Source organism: Macaca nemestrina, chromosome 7 (genome assembly GCF_043159975.1).
Source record: "Macaca nemestrina isolate mMacNem1 chromosome 7, mMacNem.hap1, whole genome shotgun sequence".
Classification (NCBI taxonomy): Eukaryota; Metazoa; Chordata; class Mammalia; order Primates; family Cercopithecidae; genus Macaca; species Macaca nemestrina.
Window position 1 is genome coordinate 174,407,725 of NC_092131.1, and position 22,058 is coordinate 174,429,782.

General features: G+C 36.8%; 1 protein-coding gene across 3 annotated transcripts in view; it reads left to right on the top strand.

Moving 5' to 3' along the window:
* Positions 1–22,058, top strand: part of LOC105499091 (nuclear pore associated protein 1) — a 564,120-nt gene that overhangs the window by 526,239 nt on the left and 15,823 nt on the right. For all 3 annotated transcript variants that reach the window (XM_071099379.1, XM_071099380.1, XM_071099381.1), the window contains 2 exons: positions 2,423–2,600; positions 19,662–19,772. The gene's annotated coding sequence lies outside the window, so the exon portion shown is untranslated. The remainder of the gene's footprint in view (positions 1–2,422; positions 2,601–19,661; positions 19,773–22,058) is intronic.

A 22,058-nucleotide genomic window follows, 5' to 3' on the forward strand; every position in this document is an offset into this window, starting at 1 on the left:
TTTCTTTAAGACGGAGTCTCCTCAGTTGCTCAGGCTGGAGTGCAGTGGCATGATCTCGGCTTACTGCAAGCTCCAGCTCCCAGGTTCAAGCAATTCTCCTGCCTCAGCCTCCCCAGTAGCTGGGTCTACAGGTGCCCGCCACCACGCCCGGCTAATTTTTTTGTTTGTTTTTAGTAGAGATGGTGATTTCACCATGTTAGCCAGGATGGTCTCCATCTACTGACCTTGTGATCCACCTGCCTCGGCCTCCCAAAGTGCTGGGATTACAGGCATGAGCCACCGTGCCCAGCCTCTTCTCATTCTTTAATGAGTGATTATTAAAATTGTTTTCAGGTTCTCAATGATGTAAAATAATGCTGCCTTAAAAATGTGTACCTACATGTGCTGTAGTCAGCCTACATTTTTATAATATTGGCTTGTTAAAAGGAAATTGCAATATTTTATTTATTTTCTTTTTTCATCTCGCATAATATTTTAAAAATGTATTCCTGTTCCTGCCTTTTTAGATTTTCATTTTTGTTGACTTAGCCTATAATTTATCCTTCTCCCTATTATTTAACTGATCACTGATGTCAATTGTTTTAGGCTGAAACGTTAACACTCCTCTGACTTGGTTTGTATGTGACTAGATGGCTAAGTGTCCTGGCTAGTGAAGATAGTACTCCTCAAACTAGGTTGAACAAGGGTTGTCTCACCTTAAACCACCGACAGACATAAAATTACGAAGAGATCAGAAAAAATCAGAACTCCAACAAACAGACTATGATTTAATTAGGGTTTACAATGTGGGGTGTCCAAATGACAGCACGATTAACTTCAGAGGAACACATTCTCCAGTGAAGGAAGCATTCCCTGGGTAGTTCTCTGAGATTCAGTAGAATATGGTTCCTGTGCCATTAATGCAATTTTCTCATTCTGGAAAATGGGGATATCTAGAAAGATATTCAAGATTTGTGAAGCATGAGCAACCAAAAGAGCAGGACATTGATACTTCACAATAATACTTTTACTGCACATTAATAGATGGACATTTGTTTTTCCAAGTATGTCAGCAATCTGTCTGTGGGCTTCAATACTGTGCACAGGAAATTTTAAGGGTAAATATTAAAAAACGGAAGATTATATTAGAGCCTGGCACCATTTAATTTAATTTCACTGCATATAAAGAGCAGGTCTACACTCTGCAAAATCTATAGACTGTAACATGTAGTGAGGAGCAAAGACAAGATTGTTCCCAAATTTAAAAGAAACTGAAGGTTTTCTAGGCAACAAATAGAGGAGATAGGCCTTACCAGTTTCCCCTTGTTAGAAATAATTGTGTTCTGCTCTTACAGAAGCTCTACTTGCATTATTTCACAATGTAGTGAGTTTATATGCCATATTTAAGATGACATAGCAAAGACGGGTTCATGTAACATGGGGTGGTTCAATCTACTTACACACCTCATTCATCTAATTTCTAAGGAACATTCACTTATCCTTGGGCTGGTTGCAAGATTGCTGTATCATATAAAGGCCTCTGTCTTCTTGCAGTCTGGTATGAAATGAAAGTGTTGAAGACATTCAAATGGCTTCCTTCTGTGTCTTTGCTTTTTCCTTCTAGTCTACTCCCATATTTCTATGATCCATGTCTCAGTAATGACGGCAGCTGGGAGCTGGCAAAAACGCTTTTCCCATTTGTTGACTGGATATGGAGAATGGCTTGATGACATCAGAAATATTCTCCAGACTCCAGAGGCAATAGAAGAGCTCATGTCGTTGTTTGACAGTTCTCAGGTGTCTCTATGTTTTTGTTTTGTTTTGTTTTATTTTCACATGTGGTGAGGGATATCTAATCCCTACCAGTTCCTCCACAACATCTTGATTCATTCTGCATGCAACTATTCAATCATTTCTCTACACCTGGGTGTATACTTCTAGTTAACAATATTATGGTGAATAAGGAGTATTGTGGGTAAAACAGAGAAAGATAAGGGAACTGTCATCTGTTATACTAAAGAGAAGGTTGGAATTGACCAATGTACAATGTCTGTAGAAAGCTCATTGTGGGGACATACAGTGTCTGTCAATGAGTTCAGCACTTAAGAAGAATCTAAAATATTTAAGGTGATGAATATCCTAATTACACTGATTTGATTATGCAAATATATCAAATATTCACATGTACTCCATAAATATGTATCTTTAATATGGAAAGGGTATGGAATCCTTTGCATACCCTTTATGTACCTCTAATATGAAGAGGATAATATCTCTGTCAGTTATGCTGTTATTCATGTAATAGACTTACTTTGCACTTGTTGAAAAAACCCTTTTAGAATTATAAAGGAAAAAGTTTATTCACACACAAATGAAAGCAATATTGTAGTTAAATCATAAATGACTTCACAGTATCCTGAAATTCTGATTCTTACTATTTTAGGTCAGATTTTTCACAGAGCCATAGATATCATCCTCTGTGGCATGAAGAATGATGGCAATAAAACATTTCTCAATAAAGGAGGCTATACCATTGTCTGTGATTTCGGCTTGCTCTGTTGGCACTCATTCTGCAAGTTTTGATGTAGGTGATCTCGCCAGAAGATGAAAGCAGATTTCAGGTGAAGTTCATCCACATGCAGACATTGAAAACTGTCAAGGTTACTACCAGGCTAACAGCAATTGTAAAACTTGAAAACAAAACATGGTAAAATAGGTAAAATACAATAAATAATAAAGATTTGAAAATATTTATTTAGGGAGACAAATTGATAGAGCTGAAACTTGGAACACAAAAATACTTTATTTTGTCAAAGAGGGTAATGCTCTCTATAGAGATAGTACAAGTGCAGATGTAGAAGTAGCCTGGCCCATGAGAGGGCTAAGAGGCGGGAGAACAGGCTGAGGGAAAGACAGGACTCACATCTTACCCTGACAACAGAAAGGAAGAAAAGTATCATGTTCACCTTCAAGTTAAAACCCTCTTCAGATTGAAAGAAATAGAGAGTTTATTGGGAAGTAGGCAAATATATAGTTGTGGAGTTTGAGAGATTTATTAATTCATCAGTGAAATTCTATATAAAGGTGAATCTTCTGTGTTGCTATGTGTCCACTACAGGGGGACAACACACACAACATTTTCATATTCTCTGATATTTCAGTATGTTGAGGGTTCAAAAAATGTAACTGAAATCTAAACCACAGGTGGAAGAGCTACCCTTGGGAGCTAAGAGGACAAGCATCAGACCAGGGATGGAAAGGACAAGGAAGGCCTCCAGGAGAAGGAACACTGGAGGAGATTCTGAAGAATGAGTCAAGCAAACAGGGGAGGGAAAGAGAAGAGGAAAAAAGTGTGCATGTGCAAAAATGCCCAACATCACTAATTGTTAGAGAAATGCAAATGAGAACCACAAAGAAATACTATCTCACAAAAGTCAGAATGGCCATTATTCAAAAGTCAAAAATTATAGATGCTGGCGAGGCTATGGAGGATAAGGAACACTTATACATTGCTACTGGGAATATAAGTTATTTTAACCACTGCAAAAAACATTTTGCAGATTTTGCAAAAACTTGGAACTGCCATTTGACCCAACAATCCCATTACTGGCTATATACCCACAAGAATATAACTGGTTCTACCATAAAGACACATGCATGCTTATATTCATTGTAGCACTATTTACAATAGCAGTTAAGTGGAATCAACCTAGGTGCCCAACTATGTTGGACTTGTTAAAGAAAATGTGGTACGTATACACCACGGAATACTATGCAGCCATAAAATGGAGGAGATCATATCCTTTGCAGCAACCTGGATGCACCTTGAGGCCATTATCTTAAGCAAACTAATGCAGAAACAGAAAACCAAATACCACATGTTCTCACTTATAAGTGGGAGCTAAACATTGTCTACACATTGACCCAAAGAGGGAATAACTAAGACATTGGAGCTTAGTTCAGTTTGGAGGGTGGGAGGAGGGTGAGAATAAAAAAAACTATCAAGTACTATGCTCATTGCCTGGGTGATGAAATCACTTGCTCAACAAACCCAAGGACATGCAATTTACCCGTGTAACCAACCTGCATATGTGCCCCTGAACCAAAAAAGAAATGTTAGAACAAAAACCCAAAATCAATCAATTAAAATTATGAGAAAGGCTACAGAAAAACTAAAACTCACATCCCGAATTCAGAGACCAGTCATTTTGTTAATATACAAGTATGAATTTTACCATATTGTTTATTTCTTCCTGAAGAGCTATAGACATTGACTGAAGTCCATGATTCTGTATGCCTTATTTTTTTAAAAAAAAAATCTATATGACATTTACTTGTACAGTTAACCTATCATATACATATGTATTATTTTCTTTTTTATTAGTGATTAATAAAATTATTTTTGGCTTTCACTGAAGTAATAAATGCCACTCAGGAAATGTGTACTTACATTTCCAGGGAGTCGATATTTTTGTCATATGGTCTTATAGAAAGGAAATTGCAATCTTATTTTTTTCTTATAAACTAGCATAATATTTTAAAATTTGTGACTTTTTGTGCTTTTTAGCTTTTTATTTACCTTTACTAAGTCAATAATTTACCCAGCTTCCTATTATTTTAGCCGATCTGTTGATATTCATTGTCTTAGGCTGGACTTTTGACACTTGTCTGACACGGTCTGTATGTGAATAGACGGCTGAGTGTCCTGGCTAGTGAAGATGGCATTCCTCACCCTAAGTTGAACAGTGTTTTCCTCACCTGAAACGACCAAGACACAACAGCAAGAAGAGGGTAGACATAATTCAGGATTCCACAGCAGATGAGAATTTGCCGGCAGTGTGGAGGGCCCTAATGTAAACAGGACAGTGTCGAGAAGCACATATTTTCTTTTGAATGAAGCATTTCTACAGAGAGGTCTCTATAGCATATATTTGCTACACAATTAATAAAATCTTCAATCAAATAGCCTACAAATCCTACTCGAGCAGCTGCATTTGCTCATGATTTATGAGATGTTAGCAAACAATACAGCAAGACAACTGATATATTATGGGTGTTTTTACTCCAAATTAATGGAGTAGCTTTTGTTTTGCCAGATATAGTTGTAATGAGGAGCTCTGTGTTTTAACACTGTATCAAAATAATTTCAAGGCCAGATCTTGATCAAGAACGCATGTTTCATCTATACATTGTGATTGCATTAGAACCAGGCACTATTAACCAAAATTTTACAGAATATGAAGAGTAATATACTCCATGCAAATAAAACAGCCTGTGGAATGTACATAGTGAAGGACAGAGGCAAGATGATTCTCAAGCAAACTGGATGTTTACCGGGGAAGCAAACAGGGTAGATATACATTAACATTTTCTTCTTCTTTTAATAATAATTGTGTTCTTATAAATTAAAAGCTGCACTTGCATTATTTCATATTATATTCAGTTTATTGGCCACAAGTAACAAAATAACATAGAAGACCCAGAAGAGGGTCATATACATGTCATTTCTGACAACTCTAATGAATGGCCACTCATCCTTGGGCTTGTTGCAAGACAGCCTTGCTATGTCAAAGCATCTGTCTTTGTGCAGACAGGAATACAATGAAGGGTTCAAGGTCAAGTTTACTCAAACAGGGTCTCCTGAGGTCTTTGCCTTTTGTTTCTGGAGTATTTCTGAAGTTCTGTAAACTATGTGTTGGTAGAGTAATTGCAACCCCACCTGTATGAGAGCTGGCATGATTACCCTCTCTCAATCTTACCACTGAATGTGGAGAATGGCTTGATATACCCCTGGCTGTATGCTTCCAGTTGACAGTATTAAGGTGAATATGAAACATTATGAATGGAACCCACAGAGAAAGATAAATCAGTAAACTCACATTTGAAACCTTTAAAGGTAAAGTTAGAATCAGTCTATGCATAGTGCCTGTAGCAGTCTTGATGGAGGACGTCTCTACATATCATTGAATCAAAACTTTAGGTGTATCTAAAGGAAAAGATATCACTGTCAATTAGACTATTATACACATAATAACATCATTTTATACTTACTGAAAAATGGTCCTAAAATTATGAAGGTATAATTTTTATTCACATAAAGATGAAAGCAACATTGAAAATATCCCTAAATGAATTCACAAATATCTTGATATTCTGATTCTAGTTGTTCTTAATTAGATTTTGACACAGAGATATGAGTATCTTAAGACATTACCTTCTGAGGTGAGAAGACTCATAGCCATAAAGCATTTCTTCATAAAAAAGGCCATGACCATGCATGTTCATTGCAACACTATTCACAATAGCGAAGACATGGAATCAACCTAAATGCCCATCAATAATAGACTGGACGAAGACAATGTGATACATATACACCATGGAATACTATACAGTCATAACAATGAGATCATGTCTTTTTCGGGAACATGGATGAAGCTGAAGGCCATTATCCTTCGCAAAATAATGCAGGAACAGAAAAACAAATACTGCATGTGCTCATAAGTAGGAGCTAAGTGATGAGAACAAATGGACATACAGAGGAGAAAAATACACATTGAGGCCTATGGGAGGGTGGAAGGTAGGAGGAGGGAGAGGATAAAAAAATAACTAATAGGTACTAGGCTGAATACCTGGGTGACAAAATAATCTGTACAACAAATATTCACGACCACAAGTTTATCTATGTAAGCAACCCGCACTTGTACCCCTGAACTTAAAATAAAAGTTTTTTAAAAGACTGCATTATTGTCTGTGTAATTTCCGCCTTTCCTGTTGACACACATTCTGCATGTTTTGATGCTGGTAATCTTATTTAACATAAAGTGACAACAGAAGATTTCAGGACTAGTTTGTCTATGTGCAATGTAAACTATGTTTTGGTTGCCACCAGACTAACAGTAATTGTGATTAAAATTTTGAATATTACATACAAAGTTGGTAAAATTTTAGTATGTAACTAAAATGTATTTGGAAATGTTTATCAATTGAGCCATGTTAATATACCTGACTCTCGAAGAACAAGACCTTCCTCAGTCGGCTGGGCGCGGTGGCTCAAGCCTGTAATCCCAGCACTTTGGGAGGCCGAGACGGGCGGATCACGAGGTCAGGAGATCGAGACCATCCTGGCTAACACGGTGAAACCCCATCTCTACTAAAAAAAAATACAAAAAACTAGCTGGGCGAGGTGGCGGGCGCCTGTAGTCCCAGCTACTCTGGAGGCTGAGGCAGGAGAATGGCGTGAACCCAGGAGGCGGAGCTTGCAGTGAGCTGAGATCCGGCCACTGCACTCCAGCCTGGGCGACAGAGCGAGACTCCGTCTCAAAAAAAAAACAAAAAAAAAAACAAGACCTTCCTCAGTCAAGGGGACAAAACTGTTCAGAAGAAAAGAAGAGGTTCAGATGAGGTAGAAGCAGCAGGGCCCAGGAGAGGGTCTCTACAGGGGATCGAGGATGGGGAGGCTGAAGAAGAGGTTGGCGGGAGGAGGTCAGGATTCATATCCTTTCTTGAGAACAGAAGGGAGTAACAGAAACAGGCTCATCTTCAAGTTCAAATTTTTTTCAGATAGGAGGAGACTTGGAATTTATTGGAAAGTAGCTAAGAATATGGGTGAGGAGTTTGAAAGATTCATGAATGTGTTTGTGAAATTTCAAATAAAGGTAAATGTTCTCTGTTGATCTTTGTTTAACATACTTTTTGGGCTCACAGGGAACAACATAAGCAAAGTTTCAATTTTCTTTGATATTCTGGTCTGGTGGGGACTCAGAAAACTTAACAGAAATCTAAATTATAGGTGGAAGAACTGCTCTTGGGAACTAAAAGGACAGGTTTCAGGCCTGGAATGGGATGGACAAGGGAGACCTCTAGAAGGAGGTGCACTGGAGGAGGTTCTGGAGAGTGAGGAGCAGCAAGTCCAGCAGATAGGGGAGGGAAAGGGAGGAAGAAAAAGTGTATCTGTGCACAGGCCAGGGCATGAGAAGAGGGCAGTGGATTGGAAGGACTGCTGGGATCACTCATATGTGAGAAGGCCTGAGCAGAAAGGGCGGACCATGGAGGGACTGGGAGATGATGCAGGGGAATTTTCAGGGAACACACATGTTCACATATCTGTGTCTGTATGTCTTCTTACATTTTCTTTCATATTCTCACAAACGTCATGATTTTCGTGTTTCTCAGAGTGTAACATGTATTTTGATTTTGTTTCTACCCTTTTGCATTTTGCATATAGTAATAGTTACTTTTCTAAATTTCTTTCTTTTTTTTAATTTTTTTATTTGAGACAGGGTCTCACTCCTGTCGCCCAGGTTAGAGTGGTGCAATCATGGCTCACTGAAGCTTTGACTTTCCAAATTCAGTTGGTTCTTCCATCTGAGGTTCCCAAGTAGCTGTGACTACAGGTGTGTGCCACATTCAAGTAATGGTTTTTTGTTTTTGTTTTTGTTTTTGTTTTGTAGAGACAGGATTTCACCATGTTGCTCAGGCTGGTCTCCAACTCGTAGGCTCAAGCCTTCCACCTGCCTTGGACTCCCAAAGCGCTCAGATTATTGGCATGAGCCATGGCACAGAGCCTACTTGCCTAAATTTTTTATCGGTGAATTATTCGTAGTTGAAGTATTTGCTAGCTAATTAAGCAAATGAAATTTCCCCCTTTATATGCCTTTGGTTAATCATTTCTTAAGATTAGTATCCCCTCATGTTAGGGGAGAGTCACCACTTCATGTCCTTAAGCAGGGATTTTGTTTGGGGTTCTGTTTTTCCTGTTAATTTTGGACACTTCTATGTTTTGGAAACCAAGCCACATATTCATTTGAAAAATCCAGTCCCATTACCTTTTACTTTGTTCTTTACCTGTAAAATATCACATCGTTTGTTCTGCTTACCTTGAATTTAATTTATACTTTTTTCAGATTTGTAAGTAAGATGTTTAGATAATTGATTTTTAAATTTATTTGTTTTTACTTATTTCATTTTGTCTTTGAGACAGGGTCTCACACTTTCTCCCAACCTGGAGTGCAGTGGTGCAATCTTGGCTCACTGTAACCTCCCGCTCCCAGGTTCAAATGATTCTGCTTCCTCAGCCTCCCAGGTAGCTGGAATTACAGGTGCCTGCCATCATGCCAGGTTATTTTTTGTATTTTTAGTAAAGACGACAGTTTGCCATGTTGGTCAGGCTGGTCTTGAACTCCTGACCTCAAGTAATCCTCCTGCCTCAGCCTCCTAAAGTGCTGGGATTGCAGGTGCGAGCCACTGTGCCTGGACTTATTCTTAATATATAACTCTCAATGCCATAAATTTTCCACTAAGTTCTTTTGTGTTTCATACATTTTGATAAGTTTTGTTTTCATTTAAAGTTTGTTCAAAATATATTTAATTTTTTGCTAAGGTTTCTTTTTGACCATATGTTATTCCAAAGTTTGTTATTTAAGCTCCATGTATTTTAGGACTTTTCTGTTACCTTTCTTTTACTGATTTCTAGTTTAATTACTTTGTTGTCTGAGAGCAGATGTTGCACAATTCCCATTCTTTTAAAGTCATTATGATATGTTTTATCTAAGAGAATGTGGTCTATCTTGCTGAATGTCCCCTAATGATTTGAGAAGAATGTGTACGTTGTCCATTGTTGGATGACGTAGTTTATAGATGTCAATTACGTCCACTTGATTGATGGTGCTGTCCAGTTTCACTAGGTCTTTACTGAAAATCTGCCTTTGGGATTTGGCCATTTCTGACAAAGAGTGTCAAAGTCTTCAACAATAATTTTGGATCTATTTTTCCATCTAGTTCTATCAGTTTCTTCCTCACATAGTTTGACACTCTGTTTTTAGGCATTTAGATTTTGAGGCTTGTTGTATCGTGTTGGAGAATTAATCTCTCTTTATCTTTATGTAATGCCCTTCTTCATCTGTGATAACTTGCTGTGCTTTGAAGTCTGCTCATTGTGAAATTCATATAGCTACTCCTGCTTTCTTTTAATTACTGTTAGCATTAACAGTTTTGTTAGGGTTATTTGATCTATTTACTTTTAATTTATGAGTCTTTAATATGTTTGTATCATATACAACATATAATGGGTTTTTTTTTAACTGCTCTGAAAGTGTCTATTTTAAATTCTGCAGTTACACCATTGGCATTTAGAATGCTCATTGAAATAGTTAGATTATCATCTACCTAATTTTCCTCTTTTCTATTTGTTGCCCTTGTTTTTTATAGCAATAACAAAATGGACTTAAGGAAGGAAATAAGATTATTTTCTTATAATCACATTATCTGTGAAATTATATACTGTTATTTAAAAGGGGGCTTAGATTCATTGTAAATGCATATTGCAAAGTCTAGGGCAGGCTGTTCCACCAAAGGCCTCAGTTCCTTGCTGACTGTTGGCCATAGACTGTGCTCAGTCCTTCCTCTATCAGCTTCTCTCACATGGCAGCATGATTCATCAAAGCCATTAAGGGAGAGAGAGAGTTTACTAGCAAGATAGAAATGACAATCTATGTGACGTAGTCACCTCAGTGACATCCCATCACGTTGTAGTGTTCTACTCTTCATACGCAAGCCACATTACCTGACCACAGTCACTGGGAGGGGATTACAACACAAGGTTGTGCACACGAAGAGATAGGGATCACCAGGCTCCATCCTAGGGTCTACCTGACATATCAGGTCTTCTCCAATCTGTAGCAGTTTTTCAGTCTTCACTGATTTTCAGGATCTTGGCCTTTTTGAAAAGTATCAGTCAGGCATTTTGTATATTTCTCACAATATAAGTTTCTTTGCTGATTTCTCATGATTAGACTAGAGATACGGATTAGACACTTATGTTTATCTAAGATGGAAAATAAGAAAACCAACATGATATATTATTTAGAAATACAGACTCATAGAGAAAGATAATGAAAAATAAGGGAATGACAAATAGGGAATTCAAAACACCAGTTTCCATCAGAGTATAAAGAGGCTGGAATTAGGGAGATGCATTCATGGAGTATAAACAGCATTGCTAATGATCTATTAATCTCAGCTGTTACTTTAACAAAAAGAAACTTTTACTTTAGAGTGGTTTTGGATTTAAAGAACAGTAGCAGAGATAGTACAGATAATTTCCATATATCTGACACAAACTTCCAGTAATATGAACTTCTTTCATTAGTGAGTCCCATTTACCACTATTAGCAAACCAATGTTACACATTATCATTTACAAACATCTACATTCCAATTTTCTTAGGTTTCACTTTTTTTCCCATTTTCTGTTCCAGGTTCCCATCCAATATACAAGATCACATTTAGACGTCATGTCTGCTTAGGCTCCTTTGGCTGTGACAGTTTCTCACACTTTCCTTGTTTTTCATAATATTAGCATATCTCATTTGGAATTTATTTGACATTTTCCTCATGATTAGACTAGAGTTAAGGGTTCTGGGGACACAAAGAGAAAGTGCCATTCTCATCACATCTCATGAGGGTACACACTGTGAACATGTTGCTGTTGATGCTAATTGTTAATTTGATCCCTTTGTTAGATTTCTCCACTATAACATTTTTCTGTTTGCCCTTTCCATGTTACATTTTTTGAAACGAAGTCACTGGATAGCACATACTTAATAAGTGGGGAGTCATCATCTACATCCTCACAGGCAGAGAATCTATAAAAATTACTGGGAATCCTGCAGCATCGACAGTTTGACTGTCTGCCTCTATTTATTGTATATTAATTCACTTATTTATTTATATCACTCTGCATTATGGACATTTATTTTAAACTTTACGTATACTATTTTGTTTATTTTCATCCTCTAATTGTTCCAGTTTGACCATTGGAAAGAGTTTCAATGGACTCCTGTGTCATTCTGAAACATCCACACCACTGCAATTAGATTATTTTTGTTTGGTTGGTTGTGTTGTTGATTACCATTTTCTTACTTTCTGGCACTACATGATGCTCCTGGCTAACTGTGTAGATTTCCTTTCCATGCCTAGTATGCACCATTTTCTTTTTTTCTACTGACAAATAATTGTGTATATTTATAAAGTACAGTATGATGCTTTGATCTATGCACAACCGCAGAAAGATTTAACAAGATAAATAACATTTCAATCACCTCACCAACTTATTTTTTAGTGTAATGAGAACATTTAAAAATCTATACTTTTAGCAATTTTGGAATATACAATATACTGTTATCAATAGTGGTTACCATGTAGTGCAATAGATCATCAAACTTATTTCTCCGGTCTAACTGAAACATTCCATTCTGACGAACATCTTCCCATTCTTTGTCCCTTGCCAGCCTCCCCAGCCTCTGGTAACCACCTTTATTTATCCTCTGTGTTCCTATGAGATTACTTTTACTAGATTCCACAAATAAATGACATCATTCATTATTTGTCTTTCTGGACCTGACATATTTTGCTTAGTATAACATCCTTCAATTCCATCCTTGTCATGAATAACTAAATAGCCTTCATTTAATGGGCAAAATAGTATTTATTAAATTTTATTTCGTTTTTATTTTCTTTATTCAATTGATGGACATTTAGTTTGCTCCCATGTCTTTACTGTTATGAATAATGCTGAAATGAACATGGGAATGCAGATATCTCTCCCACATACCAATTTCACATCTTTTGGGTATATACCCAGAAGTAAGATTGTTGGATCATATGGTAGTTTTACTATTTGGTTTTTGAGGAACTCCTATACCATTTTTCCAAATACCATTTACTTCCCCAGCATCAATGTACAAGTGTTCCCTTTTCTCCACATCCTTGCCAACACTGGTTAGCATTTGTCTTTTTGAAAATAGCCATTCTAACTGGTGTGAGATGATATCTCATTGTGGTTTTAATTTGCGTTTTTCTGATGATCAAAGTTGAGAATTTTTAATATTCATTTTCACCATTTGTAGGTTTTCTTTTGAGAAATGTCTTTTCAGATCATTGGAACTTTTTTGTTGGTTTGTTTTCTTTGTTATTGAGTTGTTTTTGTCTCAGTCTGTAAGTTGTCTATTCACTGTTAATTTTTTCCTGTGCTGTGCAGTCTTTAGTTTGATGCAGTTCCATTTGTCTATTTTTGCTATTATTACCCATGTTCTTGAGCTCATATGCAGAAACTAATCGCCCAAACCAATGTGAGAAAGATTTTCCCCTATGTTTTATTCCATTAGCTTTACACTTCCATGTATTTTAAGTTTTTATCCATTTTGAGTGGGCTTTTAAAATATGATATGCAATAAAGTGAAAGTGAAAGATACGGAAGTTGTTTTGGTAAGCAATTTCTTTCTCTTTTTTTGCTCATTATTTCTTTGCAGTTAATAATTAGTGACCATATTTTGAAAGAACCATCTGAGAATGTGGTGAAGCAGGAGGGAAGATATGCTACCCATTTGTAAATCATTAGGTTCAAAGAAATTTAAGGGCTTGATATGTGAATGTTGTGGAATTTAGCCTCATTTCCCAGAGAGAAATAGAAACACACATGTACTTATGTTATTTAAAATAAATCTACACATGTCGATAGAAGGCATCTTCTAGTTAGATATTGAGGGGGAAACAAGAGTTGTAAAACTTAGTCCTGACTTTAAGAAGTATACAACTTAGTTGGGGGAAGGGCATTCAATGTCTAAAGAGGATAAGACTGATGCAGATGTTCCAAAAGTAAAACTGATAAACTTTGTTCCAAAATAGATGAGTCTACTTTTTTTCTATTAAAATCCTTAATTGCAGTGCCTAAAATCCTTAACTGCAAGGAATATAAGACTTAAAATTAACTATAAGAAATTCTCAGGGGTGCTAATCATCAACTAGTCATCTATGACTGAGTAAGTGAAGGTGCTGACAGCTCCAAGAGGCTACTGTCCATTACATTCTTTCTTATTTGTGTTATTTTCCAATATTGGCCACCACTTATGCTGAAATTGATGACATAAAAAAGGGAAAAAGTGAGAAACCCACTTTTCCTTTTAGTCTTTTCTTACTCATCAGTCAGCTGAAGATAGAGAGTTTGGGTAGAATGTGTGCATATTAAAAAGTGACATAAAAACAGTTGAATTATTTTTGTACAGCATTTCCACTGCAATGTTTAAACAAATAAAAAAGAAAAAAACACATGTGCATATACAAGCTACAAAACAGAAATTGTGTGACTTTTTGGAAATTTTGCATATCAGATAAATGTTCTTATATTTACATGTAAAACTAGCACTCTTTGATATAAAGAGGAATGTTAAAATTAATGCTAATAACTTTACATTATAATTTTCATTTACTTAAAAATATTAAATGCAAATTTTTAAAAAACTCATATGAAAGTAGAGAGACTACAGAAGAAAAGAAAAAGCTTCATGTTTTATTTGATTGATTGATTGATGGATTTTCTTAGTTACTTATCTTTTAGAGACAGAGTCTCACTCTGTGTACAGATTGGAGTGCAGTGGCACAATCATGGCTTAGTGCAGCCTCAAGCTCCTAGGTTCAAGAAATTCTCCCACCTCAGCCTCCCAAGTAGCTGGGACTCCAGGTATATGCCATCACATCTAGGTCTTCATTTGTTAGTACTGTATTACTTTCCTAGGGCTTCCAAAATAAAATATAGTAGTCCCTTGGTATCTGATGGTAATTGGTTCCAGAACCCCTGCGAATACCAAAGTCCACAAATGCTCAAGTCCTGTATATAAAATGGCTTAGTATTTACATATAACCCACATACATTCTCCTGTATACTTAAAATCACCTTTAGATTACTTGTAATACCAAATACAATACATATGCATTGTAAATAGATGTTACACTATATTTTTTCATTGTATTATTTTTTGTTGTATTGTATTTTAGATTTCTAGTTGGTTGAATGCATGGGTGTGGAACCTGTGGATATGAAGGACCAATTGTACCACAAACTGTATGGCATAACCAATATAAATTTACTCCTTTACAGTTCTGGAGGATAAAAGTCTGAAAATCGATATGTTGGCAGGGTCATGTTCTCTCCAAAGGCTCTGAGGAAGCATCGTTCCTTGCTTCTTTTGGTTTCTGATGGTTGTCAACAAACCTTGGCATCATTTGACAGCACATCTGCATCACTTCAATCTCTGCCTCCATCATCACATGGCTATCTTCCCTCTCTTTGTATGTGTGTTTCCAAATCTCTTTCTCCTTTTAAGAATACAAGTTGTTAGTTCTTGTACCCTAACCCAGTGCAACTTCATCTTAAGTTGATTATATCTGGAAAGAAAAATACTAACTCTATTTCCAGATAAGGTGACATTCACACATTCCAGCTGAACGTTAATTTGCAGAAATGCCATTCAACTCAGTGAAAATGCCTTTAACAGCACTTTTTTCCTTATATTTTGAACAAGGCACCCTGAATTTTCATTTTCCCTAGGGTTTACACATTCTGGCCAGCCCTGATTGTCACCTTTTTATTGATAGAGCCCATGTTGGAAAATATGGTTTAATGAGACAGACAAGTGAGTCTGCTAGCTGAACTCTGGAATTATACAGACTTGCCCACTCTGTTGCAGCCAGTTCCTTCTAGACAGGCCCATGGGAGAGAGGCATGCCCATAAAAGACACATGCCTATGTTGCATGGAGGAGCAGAGACTGTTGTCTCTATAGGAAGGCTTACTCCCAAGATGAAGAAAATGGAGCAGAACAAAGCATGGCCAATTGTTCATTCCAACCGTCTCGTCATTTCATCTACCCGGGATTAGAGGTCAAAAAGTATACTAGTCAAATTCCCTTTACATGGAAGCAACATTAAAAATGAAAATAAAACTTTTTTTTTTTAACTAAAAATCCCCTGCTTTCGACTCTTTTAATTAATTGAACTATGCCTTTAAGCCTGTAACCAATGAAGTACGGCTATTTCCTTCAGAAAAAAAGAATCAGAAGTTTACCAGGATATCACTGCTCTCATTTCATGGGGCTACTCCTTTGGGTAGCCTCCTCGGACTGCTGGTGAGCAACCTGGATTTAAGTCCCTGAACTCTCTGAAATGGATAAGAAAATGCATTAATTCAATCAAATCCAATGATGGAAATCACCCTTTTATTCTATTTGCCATCCTAAAATGCAGCTAGACACAGAAATATGACACTTGGTCATAGGGCATAATCCTTCTAATATGCTGATGAATTCACTCTGTTCATATTTTGTTGAAGTTTTTTTATTTGTAAATCAATCTTCATAAGAGATAGTGACCTGTATTTTTCTTTTTCCCATATTATATTTGTCTGGCTTTAGCATCAGGGTAATGCTGGCCTCACAGGATAAGCTAGAAAGTTATTTCCTCCCTCTTCAACTTTGTAGAAGAGTCTGAGAAAGGCTGGCTTTGAGTTACTGTATAGCATCCTTCCATTTCAATCTGAAAGACTGCCTTTACCATTTCTTCTAAAGAAGATCAGTGATAATGAATCCTTTAGCTTTTTCTTGTCTGAAAATGTCTTAGTTTTCTCCTCATCATGGTGGACATTTGTGGTAGGTATAGAATTCTCAGTTGACAAGTTTGTTTTTTTTTTTTCCTTTTAACACTTTAAATATATCATCCTACCAACTCTGGATTCCAAAGTTGCTGTCTGATAAGCTGTTTGATAATCTTACTGACAATGACCTGTGCACGAGGAGTTGCTTCTTTGTTGCTGCTTTCAAGAGTCTCTCTTTGTTTTTTGTCTTTCAACAGATTGGTAATAATATGTTTGAGTGGAAGTGTCATTAGATCTGTCTTGGAGTTCACTGAGCTTACTGGATTTATAGATTCATATCTTTTATCAAATTTGGAAGTTTTTAGTAATTATTTCTTTAAATATTCCCTTTGGCCTTTGTTCTCTTTCTTTGCCTTCCTGAACTCTCATAATGCATATAGGTCCCTTTGATGGTGTCCCACATTTACCTTAAGCTCTGTTCGCTTTCTTCATCCTCTTTCTGGACTCCTCAGGAATGGTTTCAGTCAGTTAAATTTGTTCCTTTAATTAGGTCATGTTTTTCCATTTCTTTGTGTGCTTTGTGATATGTCAGTGTTGAAAACTGGACATTTGGCTGGGTGTGGTGGCTCATGCCTGTAATCTCAGCACTTTGGGAGGCCGAGGCGGGTGGATCACCTGAGGTCGGGAGTTCGAGACCAGCCTGGTCAACATGCTGAAACTCTGTCTCTACTAAAAAATACCAAAAAAAAAAAAAAAAAAATCAGTCAGGCTTGGTGGCAGGTGCCTGTAGTCCCAGCTACTTGGAGGCTGAGGTGGAGAATTGCTTGAATCCAGGAGGCAGAGGTTTCAGTAAGCCAAGATCGCACCACTGCAGTCCAGCCTGGGAGACAGACCAAAAGTCTGTCTCAAAAAGAAAAAAAGAAAACTGGACATTTGAAAAATAGCCACATACCCTATTTTTGCAGACTGGCTCTGTGCAGGGCAGTCCTTCACCCATTAGCTGGACTCTCTCTGAGCCTAGGGACATCCATAGGTGAAAATTTAAGGTCTTCTTAGGTCTTTTCTGAGTATGTATCTTTCCTGGGCCTGAAAGTGGCCTTCTCAACTCTCCCATATACATGGCTTCCATTGAATGTCTTAATTTTCCAGAGAGTCTCACCCTTGATTCCCCTCTGGGTCTTAGATGGTCTATTGTATATATCCACCTGTAATCTTTATCCCAGGCATCAGGTCTGTCGTCTCCCTGTAGCTTTGACAAGCAGAAAGCTGACATTTTTTCCACCTGAAATCTGAGTTAGGAGAAATAGAAATCAGTCCTTCAAGCAGCACCCGGAAAGGTTAGAACATTGCAGATAAAATATTCTCTTCTGCTAATTTGGGTGGGGGGACTGGTAACTGGCCTGTCATCTCTCCCAGGCCAAGATGATGATACATGAGAAGGGAGATGGGCATTTGCGCAAAGCCAGGTGAAAGTAACACATTTCTTAACATTTGAAGGTGACTTTTTCCTGATTCAGAATGTGTTTGTTTGCTAAAAACTTTGACTATTTTCCAGAGTTTCTATAAGGTTAGTGGAGCCAGTTTCTGTTTCTTTCTTTGGTGTTTTTGGTGTTTCCAGAGCTTGGAGCTTCCTAGTCTGACATTTTGTTTATGTCACTCTTGTTGATTAGTCTTTTCATTGAACCTTTTAATGTATTCTTCACATTCATTGATAATAGGGCAAAGACCATTCATTCTTCAATGCCATTATTTTTCACCCACATTCTAAAGCCAGTTTCTACCATACCACCAAAAAAATTATTGTTAAAGGTAACATAAAATAACACAGAAAAATCTTGGAGTTTAGAGTTCATCAGGACTTCATTGGAATTCTGGTCCACAATGTATTCGTTTTTGGATCTTGGACAACCATCCTAAGCTCTGCAAGTCTTAGTGCAGTGAGTTTATCCCATTACCTTCACCTGTAATATAATCACATTACAATTTTGATTTAAACTCAAGCTTAGGCCAAAAGCTAGGTTTTCTGTGACCTCTCCCCTGATTAACTCAAAAGCCATTTCTCCCTTCTTCAAATGACTTATCTTATGAAAATCCCATAACAGCTTTTATGCCTCCTTTGAATTAGTACAGTACTTCTTGTTTGTATCATTTCTATGTCAGTTGCCACTTTGTAACTAGAAATAATTTTTTCTGTTTGTTCATGTCTTGGCACTTTCATAAGAATGTGTTCCTGTGGAAGAAAAGTCATGTCTCTATCTGCTAATTAACCTGTTGCATATTTATTGACTGTTTCCTGGACATTGTGTTAAGTTCTGGTTATAGATGATAGTGAAATATAATTCCTCCTCAGAAAGTCACAGTCTTTTTGGGAAAATAGATAAATCCAGCAGCCTATGTATCAAATAGTTTTGCATTTCCCACAGATAATGTAATTAATAGGTACAATAAATTCATGTATCATAGGTAAATATTTAAATGCTTATTTGGTATTAAAATCCAGTTAACCACTTTTCTATTTTCTCCTTGGTTTACTCCTTGCTATCTGGCATAAACTTCAGATAGCCAGAAGCAAACCTCAAGCGGTTCAGAACTTTAGTTCTGAGAAGTATCTAGAAGTTCAGGTGATTACTTGGCATTTATACAACTTGCTTTACGTGAAAATACAGCTGTAAATCTCACAAGGTTTGGTGATCTTTTAAGAATTTCATTATGTTCTGCTATTAGTTGGAAGACCTATAAGAATACCCCCCTTTAAAATGCAATTTAATATACAGCAGGCTATGTGTTAGCTAAGTGAGCTCAAGAAATGAAGGAAATACGTTTTAGTTCCGTTTTGGACCCCCAGTCAAACCATCCACTTCTGTTCTATCTCTGCCATTTTATCTTCTATAAAATGGAGGAAGCTCTAAAGACATAAAGAGATGCTTCACAGCTTCATATTTAATTGTCTTTATTTGTTTTAGAATACCAATGACATATACCAATGACATATAAACAACTACTATGGTACCAATGACATATAAACAACTACTACAAAGAATCAAATAATTTTTGAGTCAAGTAGGACTCTGTCAAAACAAAGAGAAGTAAAGGGACCCCAAAATGACTATGACTTTTTCAAGGGGACACAATTATTTTTTGGTAGATCTGGAACAAGAACCTAGATATCCTCAATTCCACTTTATTGTTCTTTCATTGGGTTCTGAACACAGATAAATAAACAGAAAATAAAATTCTTCTCTTCTACATAACTGGTTGCAGGTCCTGGCAAGATTGAAATTGGAGTACTAAGAAGTATCTGAAAAATTCTGAAAGCTAGATGATACATACCAGGTACATAGAAACATGTAGTACCTGAAGATGATTCTATAGGTGAGCACAGCTGGTAATTCAATGTGTGCATGTACTGTAGTTTACAACAGGACAGTTAAATTTCATTTTCTGATACCTTGAAGGCTCCTCCCCAATATACAACACTAAATAAATATTTGAACTAGATCACATTTAGTTCTGCATGCTTATATACACCAATAAATAATTTGTTGTAGTTACCTTGATTTTTAATTTATACTTGATTATTTCCAAACACAAAACAGAGTTGGACATAGGTTGCAGAGATAAAGTGAGCTCATATCATTCACTGCCAAAATTAAGATCCTAATAACAACCTCTACATACCTGCATGTGTTCAGACCAACTATCTTAATTTTACAGGCAAGACTTCTGGAAAAATCAAGCTGAAGAATTCTGAACCACCCAATGTCCCTTATCTGTTTCAATAAGTATAATTATATAATATGGGAATTCTTCTGAGTGACAGAGAAGGGCAGTCCGGCTGAACATCCCCATGGCCATAATGCAGATATGATGGTCTCAAGCTATTTTAGAAAGACTGAAGTCTACTATTCCCATTACTTATCTTAATAGAAAATAACATTTAATATTCCCTATGTTTTGTGCTGGATAAATCTTTTTCCCTTTATTAAAATGAGTAGCCCATAACTGAGTCCATAGTTTGTACATTGTTGGAAGCTGAATAAATCTCTGTGGGTTACCAGGACCTCATTAATAAGTCACAGCTTTCTAGGGAGGATGTGCTGAAAAACTCACAGTTTAGTTTTACATTTATAACTAAATTATGATATAACCTTGATGAGTTAAGCTCATCTGTAAATGAAGAATACTGATACTTGCTACTTCAAAGGGCTCTTTTAAAGCATTCAATAAATTAATAGAGGTGTATATGCATGCATATATTTTAATACTTATACATACTTTAAAAGAACCCTACAGAATCCACTACAAAAATTTTGTGATGTGTCTCCCTAAACTAGTTCCTAACTACCCTGTTAAAATTATTTAAATGAACAAAAATCTATGTATTAAGATACACATCAGGGAACTCTAAATACTGCTTCTCACAGTACCTTTTCCCAACCGTGCTGCCTTCCTCTTCACACAAATCTTCAGTTCAGAAACCCTAGGGATTAATTCACTAATCCACCCACACCTTTATTCATTCAAGAAAATTATTGATACCCTACCAAATATCAAATACTGGTTTACAGGTATATTCAAGGAATATTAGCAGTGAAAAAAAAAAAAAAGGTAAATATTCCTACCTTCTATTTTAGTGGGGGATGGGGACAAAAATAAACAGATGAATAAACAAATATATAAACATAAGTATACACATGTAAATTAAATTTAAATAAATAGGTAAAATAAATAGTATATCAGGTACATCCTAGAAAGAAATATAATGCAGGGAAGGGAGGCGAAGAGTGTCAGTTGATGTGGGGGTTGCAATCTGAAATTATGTGGAAGGTAGAATTTAAGAAGAAGCGTAATGGGATCCTAGGAAACAACAATGTGTATGTCTGGGAAATGAGTGTTAGAAAAGAAATGTTAAAGAAAACAGTCAGATGGGACAACCATGGGCAAAAGTGTTCATACAGTATTCAGGTAACAGAAAGGATGATGTCACTGTGTAGGGGAGAGAGGGATCAGAGTGGAGAGAAGGAAATGAAGTCAGAAAAGAAATGGAGACCTCTGATTGCTAGGGTTTTGGAGGCATTTTAAGGACTTTGGCTTTTGCTTTGAGTAAGCCATTGAAGAGGCTTGGGTGATATTATCTGACTTACGTTTCCACAGGATCTCTCTTGGATATCATTTTGATTAGAGATTGTAGGAAATTAAGGACAAGATTGCGGAGACTAGGCTGGGCGCATTGGCTCACACCAGTAATCTCAGCACTTTGGGAGGCTGAGGCGGGTGGATCATGAGGTCAGGAGTTCAAACCAGCCTGGCCAAGATGGTGAAACCCCGTCTCTACTAAAAATATAAAAATTAGCCGGGCATGGTGGCAGTTGCCTGTAATCCCAGCTACTCGGAAGGCTGAGGCAGGGGCATCTCTTGAACCTGGGAGGCGGAGGTTGCAGTGAGCCGAGATTGCACCACTGCACTCTAGCCTAGACGACAGAGCAAGACTCAGTCTCAAAAAAAAAAGAAAAAAAAAAGTGGGGAGACGAATAATCGATTCAAACAAGTGATTTACTCAAAGATGTGCCTTCTGCTCAGTAAAGACATAGATCGGGGTTAGCAAAAATGACCCACAGATCATTTTGTATGTCCTATGAGTGAATAATGATGATTACA